This window comes from Pygoscelis adeliae, unplaced genomic scaffold (genome assembly GCF_000699105.1).
Source record: "Pygoscelis adeliae isolate BGI_AS28 unplaced genomic scaffold, ASM69910v1 Scaffold166, whole genome shotgun sequence".
In the NCBI taxonomy this organism is placed as follows: Eukaryota; Metazoa; Chordata; class Aves; order Sphenisciformes; family Spheniscidae; genus Pygoscelis; species Pygoscelis adeliae.
Genome location: NW_008825156.1, coordinates 2,057,598 through 2,065,250, shown reverse-complemented (window position 1 = coordinate 2,065,250; position 7,653 = coordinate 2,057,598). Strand labels below are relative to the sequence as shown.

Sequence of the window (7,653 nt, the reverse complement as noted above, 5' to 3'; positions counted from 1 at the left end):
GACGTCATGCCTAGTACATAAACTGGGGGGAGTTGGCCGGGGGGCGGTGACCGCTGCTTGGGGACAGGCTCGGCATCGGTCGGTGGGTGGTGAGCAATTGCATTGTGCATCACTCGCTTTGTATATTCTTTTATCATCATTATTATTATTATTATTATTTTCCTTTCCTTTTCTGTCTTATTAAAATGTCTTTATCTCAACCCGCAAATTTTACTTTTTTTTTTCTGATTCTCTCCCCCATCCCACTGCTGGGGGGGGAGTGAGCAAACGGCTGTGTGGTGTTTAGCTGCCTGCTGAGTTAAACCACAACAGCTTGTAACACTGCTCTGTAGGCCACGTCCGTAACTATATCTAAGCTACTGCACCTAGATAATAGCCTACAGGTTACAGTTAGTACTTAACACTGAGTATATTAAACAATTTCAGCATTAACGCAAAAATTGTTTTTCATTTGTGCTGCAGTAGGATCTAGTGATCTTCAAACAGGTAAAATTAGTGCTAACAAATGGATGCAAGTGAAGGCTATTCCAAAGACCTTCAAGGCACAGTGCTGCAAAACCTCACGTGAATGTCCTCTAGACAGGCATAGTGGTCTGCTTGCATGGCCTTCATAAACAGATCAAGTGTAAGACACTGTACAGCAGTGTTCAGCTGCATGGGGCTGTATGGGTGACCAAATCCAGTGGCAAGCAGCTGTAACAACCTAGCATAAAAAGGGCTATATCAAAGAAGACTAAAGTTTATCTCATCCAGTTATCTAGTATCTGGTGCAAGGCTTGTAGCAGAGCCTTAAAAAAAGAGTGTAAGAAAGTGCATATACATAAAATCATGCTTTTCCTCTTTTTACCAACTCATCGCTGGCTACTGTTTAAAGTACTTGCTAAACTGGAGTTTACATACAGATATCCTGTTTAATAATCCTCAAGCAAGCCCTTCTCCATGACTTTCCCTAATCTGTCTCTCAGTTTGTTTCTATTCTGGCTACCAAAGCTTCTGGCAGCAGTGAATCCTACAAGTAATTATTTTTTGTTTTCATTTTTAACGTGTATGTCTGATAATTTTATTTCACTGTAGCTAGGGAGATGGAAAGCATAGGATACTGGAAATGGAAATCTGCAGTGTTTCTTTGTTTACCCACTGAAATATTATCAGACTGGTGAGAGAAAAGCTATTAAAATTTTAAGGCTGCCTAATGACCTAGATCGATGAAAGATGTGCTTAGTTGCAGTCCAATTTATAGAAAATGGGCATCCTCCATCACAAAGTTCAGCACCAAAATTGCTTCCGTATGCTTGTGCTTCAGCATCTGGAAAAAGACTAAGGATTAAATTAATAAGGATACTTAATCTTCCATATGCCTCTTCGTATTCCTCCACATCCCCCAGGTTATTACTTCTGCATTATTGCAAGATCTATATACAAGATGAGTAACTGCTTGGCGGTGGTTGTTTTGATTTTTATTGATTTTGCATATATTTTAAAATTTTGATCCAAACCCACAGTTTTTTTTTTTCTGTTTCTAGCTATCAAGAAGGCAAATCCTCACACAGCTATTGCAGAAGCTGCCAATATTCAATACCTGAGCTGCCTCAAATATGTTCAGCCTGCAAAGTGCTGAATATTTCCACACCTGACACTTTCTGAAGCTGTCTCTTCCAACTGATGACTCATGGCTCTAACCATGGTTTCCAGCACTGACCAGAAATTCAGAAGATGGTTGGTTGTCAGTCTTCTACCATCCATTTTTCAGCATCATTATTCAATTAAAAATAAAGCCAGAATGTCCCTAATCATTACACACTGATGTGCAAGAAGGCCATCGTCAGTCAAGGCCTTTTTCGAAGTTTGCACTAATTGCTATGTTACAGCAGGAAGCAGAGTAACTGTTCCCACAGGCTACAGAATGCCATAAAAAATAGACAAAAAACCCCACCAAGGTTTGATCCTATGTTAGATAAGGCAGATATTTCACATAAAATTGGAAGACTGGCCACACACGAAGAATTCTTTTAGGTGAACAAGCTGTCAACATGAAACCTGGCATTTGTGAACCCAGGAAGAGGTAGATGAGATAATATTTTTCTAAGTAAAATGTTAAACTACCTAATGTATGCTCTTAGGAGTGTAAATATGGAGCATCCAATAATGAGACACACATATATACAGATTTATGCCTTAGTTTATGACAGAAATGCTGGCATGCAAGTAACACATTTGTGTTACTGAGCAAAACTGTATCACATTAACCAAAAGAAAAAATCCTCTCGAAGGCATACAACTTTGATAAAACTTAATGCTTCTGCCTACCCTGATGAAGGAAGGCTGAAATGTTGACTCATCGAGGCTACCTTCTGTTTTGATTAAAAGGCCTGCTTCACAGCCTGCCAGGTCAAAGGAAAGACTCCCATCACCTTTAACGGGCTCTGGAGTATGTCCTAAACCTTTCTGTGTTGAATAGGCTGGGAATTAATTATTATAAATGGCATGATTACAATTTACCTTGTGTTACAATGGAACATCGAACTTATTAACATTACAGTGAAATTCCTCTGCAATATATAACTCAAGTTCATATATTTTTGAGCAAATCAACAAGAGAAATAAGTTAGATATGAAACCTTTTGCAATGGGGAACTAGTACTTGATCAGGAAGCAAGAGCAGGAAAGAGCAAGAGTAAAATTAGTAACTAGACCTTGACTTATCAATGGTCATTCTGTTCAGCTGGACTGTGTTTAACAGGGTTCCAGCCAAAGTGGTTTCTGATACACGTATGGATAGAATCAATGCTCTGGTGAAACAATTACAGAAAATTATTTAGCCAGAAGAAAATGTCATACCACATAGATAAATGTTGTAACATACAGGTCTCTACCACTTTTTGAAAGCCACCTCAAATAAAGCCTTTGCGTTTACTTCTCTTTAAAAGTTTCATACTCGGCACTCACAATGAAAAACGTATCAAATATATATCATATCCTTAGAGTTTTATTGAACATGGGATCTATACGTTTGACAATCAAAGACATTGTAGATGGAAGACAGAAAACCGAATCACCATAACCAGAACTCAAAAGAACTGTGCAAAGAAGAGAACTTCCTTTCAGTTTTGGTTTCCAAGATCAGTTCAGATTTCCAGTAGGCAACTCAGGCAGCACAGTAGCATCTATTTTAGGGCAGATATTTTCACACGATAGATTTGTTTTTAATTGATTTAAAAAGTGGTGCAATCTGCTTACAAAGTGAATCTGAAAAAGTGAAATGATTCTCTCTTTAGTGCTGTGCTGCATGTTTGAAGTTCTGCATGTTGCTCTTTGGGTTGGTACTAGTCAGAATACAAGGGTTCACATTTTCAGCTGTGAGCAGGAAAAATGTGCATATGCTTGGAATGAATATTGTCTTGCAGAATTGTTGGATTCACATTAAAAGTTGTCACATCTCACTACTACATACCTTCTGTATAAACAGAAATCTCCATTTAATGCTCTACAACTTAAAATTTAGCAGTAGATAGCATTACTCATAATGTTCCATATAATTGAAAAATACTATTATAAGATGTTAGTAGTGACCTTGGCAATACTGATATTAATACTGTACCTCCTGTCAGGTACAGGACTAGTTCTGAGTATATAGAAGGGACACCCAGAAAACTGTTTTGGGTTGCTATAGCTATTCTTAAAAGGCCAATTTTAAAGTGTCCAAATAATTGCAGAAGGTTAATTGTATTTTTAAAACAACTTAACAGAGAATAGAGCATAATGTCTATTGCTCAGAATGGTTTTTAATTTTTTTTTGTAAACCTGGGTTCTGTTATTCTGCTCTGGGAGGTCCACAGGCAGGACTTACTGACATCTGGGGGAGTCTGGTATGTAGGCACAACAGACTGTCGAGAGTGCAGGGACTGCCAATTTTAGCCTTTGCTGTATATTCCAGGTTATTTTGTGCAGTGCCCATATTTAAGACTGAATTATCTTAGGGCAGCCAAGCAACAAGCCCAGCTGATTACCTGAAAAGTGCAAGTTGCGCCTGTTACATCTAAACTAATGGCCAGCAAAAGGTTGAAAAAGAACAGATTAATTTATTCTGAAAAGTTAGCATTACAGTCATTTATAGCCAAGCTACAATTAAAGCAGTGAAAAGAAAAGAGGAGATGTAGCATACAGAAGTTCTTGAGTGCACCGTGGGCTTGTTCCTGGATTGAGCTGCTGGGCACACCCTGAATTAAACCACTGGCACGCAGTGCTCTCTGCGTGAGGATTAACAGCGCTGTGCACACACAGCTGTGCCTATCTGGAAAAACTTTTTGATTTTGATAGCAAGCCAACAGTGGGCAGGTTTCTTGACGGTAGGCTGAATAGTCATTCGCAGATGTTTCAGGATAAAAAGAGAGAAGGCTGGTCACCGCAAATAAATTGATTTGCTGCTGTAATCCTGCTCAACAACATTCTCTGAGGGACCGGATCGGCATATCTACATGCAGACACTTGGACTATTGCTGCTCAGTGGGGTTTATGAGCGCAGTCCAGGCACCGCACTACTGCAGCTACTTGCCTTCTGGACCAAAGCTGGCCGGTGTCCCAACAGATCAGGGTGTGGGCACGGCGGGTGCCTGCAACTGCCTGCACTCAGCCATGGCAATACAGCTTTAGAACATAGCATTTGCTACACTCAGCTTTATAAGCAACAGAGAACAATGGCAAAGTCAAAATATGCTGTGATTACATGTTGGATTGTGATTTCTTTTCACCAAGGCCTATCAGGTTGTGCAGTTTCTAGTTACATTTACAGAACCACCTTTTCAGTTGCTTGCCAAAATTAAAAAATTCTACAGGAAGGAATCCGCAGGAAGGTTCCTGCAAGTATGATTCATCCTCCTGGCTTTTGCATATTAGGAAACAATCTTTAATTACATTATCACAAACTGTGATATTACAAGGTCAAAGTTTCACTCAGTGCACAAGATGAACAGACTCTACAGACATTGTCCCCCCCTCCAAATAAACATGTTCCTAAATTTAAAGGAAGAAAACATGATTTTTTGCTGATTTCAATACTTCAAAATACAGATTTATGCCATAAAGTATCATAATTCCTGTCAATATACTGCTGTTTGACTCTAAGCATTTTATTTTTAAAATGTCCCTTTCAGGTGCCGTCCCCTCTGTACTGCCAGCCACACATGTGCCTCTAGAGCGTGCTTGCTTGTGCCACAAGTACAAAAGCTTTGCAAGAGTGACATGATGTCCCAGAAAAATGATTAAATACACTCAAACACAGAATTAGCTTTATTTGTAAAAGTTTCTTGAGTTAAAATCCACCTCCACAAAAGCCTATAGGAATATACATAAAACTGGATTCTGCCTCTGTGATGCGCAAGTAGCAGATCCTGTGCTGACAGCAGACATCCATAAGCAGAAGCCCCCAAAAGTTTAAAAAATGAAGGTTCAGGGTTTCTTCTCTGACTTTCTGCTTTAACACAGACTTTCTGACAACCGTACACCAGCCTTCTGCTGCAATGAGCGTACTAACAATCATTGAGGAAGATCTTTTAGAACTCAGCTTATTCCTGTGGTGTGGGAAGTACCGTGTAATTTCTTGCTGTAGCAGGAGTGTCCAAATAATTTCAGAAGGCTACAGCTCATTTTAAAATGACTTAAAGGAGATTTTTCAAATGCACAAAAGGTGCTTAGATGCCAACACTAGCCTGCACCCCTGAAAATCTCTCCTTCAGAAGTCCAAGATTCAAAACATCCCCAAACGGGATGTAACTGTTTAAAATATGTAGTCACCTTAAAAACCAGCTGATATAGATATCCTTTATATAGTGCTTAGCTCAGGAAGGATTTAACTGTATGTTGAAAGCATACCATGTACCATGCATTTTACGGGAAAGAGAAGGCCAATCTCAAAGAGCAAAAACACCAGAAAACTCGCTTTGGCCACCATCTGCAGCTGCAGCAAAAATGTGATCTCAGCACTGCCAGTGTGTTGTCATGTACACCACTGTTTGCCGAGTCCAACCGAAATTCTCTATTTTTAGCCTTTCAGCTACTTTCAGATAAAATTCCTGCAGATAGGACTAGCTGTATAGGGCAGATAACATACAACTCTGAAACCACAGATGACCTCATGCAACTGCAAAGAAAGAAGGGTCTGTTACTTAAAACAAGGCTAAAATTTAACCCGGCTATACTAAAATTAAACAGGGAGTGTTTTACAGTCCCATTACAAGATATAAAACAACAGTCACTATAAATTCTCGGTGTACTTACTTGTAAGGATGTAAAAAGAGTAATTAATAACCCCAAAACAGCTTATCTCTGAGCCAGTACAACACCAAAGCTTTCCCAGGCTCATTGGAGATTTTACAAATAGCACTGAGAAGCTATTTTAGCTGTCATGTGAGAATTATTTGTCCAAACTGAAAAGTCATTGCTCTTTGTCACAAGACACAAGACATTTTTTAGTGTTCCACACTTTTAGTTGACATTACAGAGAGAAAATAAATAAACTTAATCCAAACTTTCTGGAAAGGGCTTCCATGTGTAAGAACACTTACCAAATACAGATCTGAGCGAGCACTGCACAGTGATTCTTCTTTGTGCAAAATGCTCTGTAGCTTCCTATCTTCTACTTCACCTTTTCTGTGTGTCACCCTATATACCAAAAGGCACCTGTTGCCTTTGAAATGCCGTTTATTTCCAACAGATTGAAGTACAGTCCAACAGATTGAGTACTATCATTCAAGTTTATCTTAAGTATTTAAGGAGAAATGTCTAAGGAACGGATATGTCACAAGCGAATCAATACAGATCAGAGTGCGCAGTTTGCATCCTTTGGCATGTGTTGCTCACACCTCTTCTGGTTTGCAGAATATTTGCTGGATATTTCTTCAGACAAATCCTTCATGAGGTTATCACATACTTCCAGTTGTGGAAGAAACACTCTGAAAGCTCTTCTCCTCAAGAAAAATTTTCACTCCTTAATACCAAATGGACAGTTTAGATACAGGAGTGAAATAATCCTAAGGTAAAGAAATTCTTTCACCCCCTCACCAAATCACTACAAGAGATCAGTAAAAGATTCAAACCATTTCTCTTAACTCTTCCTTTCTTTCCTTAATACTAACATAGGCAAACCTATATTTTTTAACAATGACATAGCCTCTACCTGTCATCCAATTTTTCAAGCACAGCCAGCATTGAAATAAAGGGTTAGAAAGCACTTAACTGTTAATTTGAGATTATAGAACAAGTCTGATATTTTCTGGCTTCACGTCACTTGAAAGGAGAAACTCCATTTGTCATAAGGAATGAAAACCAGGACAGAACAAGGTTTGCTATTGCTCTCTCTAAGGAATTGTAGGTGGAGTTATATAGACAACAGAGGAACGATCAAAGGGAAATCTTAGGGACCATAATATACTGAGGTCTTTTATCTATTGTGGAGGAAGGAAGTAGAGCATTGAGACATGTGTAATATATACAATTAAAAATCAAAACCCCAAGCGAGTCCCAAAAGAGACCAAAATCAATTTTAAAGTCTGTTTTTTTCTTATTTTGTTAAAATGACAAGAAAGAACCAAAAATGCAATCTGCCACAAAAATTACGCTCCATCACCTGGAAAAGCCAGGCATTCAACTCTCTCTTAA

General features: G+C 38.8%; 1 protein-coding gene across 1 annotated transcript in view; it reads right to left on the bottom strand.

Moving 5' to 3' along the window:
• Nucleotides 1-7,653, bottom strand: part of KCNQ1 (potassium voltage-gated channel, KQT-like subfamily, member 1) — a 374,642-nt gene that overhangs the window by 96,316 nt on the left and 270,673 nt on the right. The window lies entirely within an intron of this gene.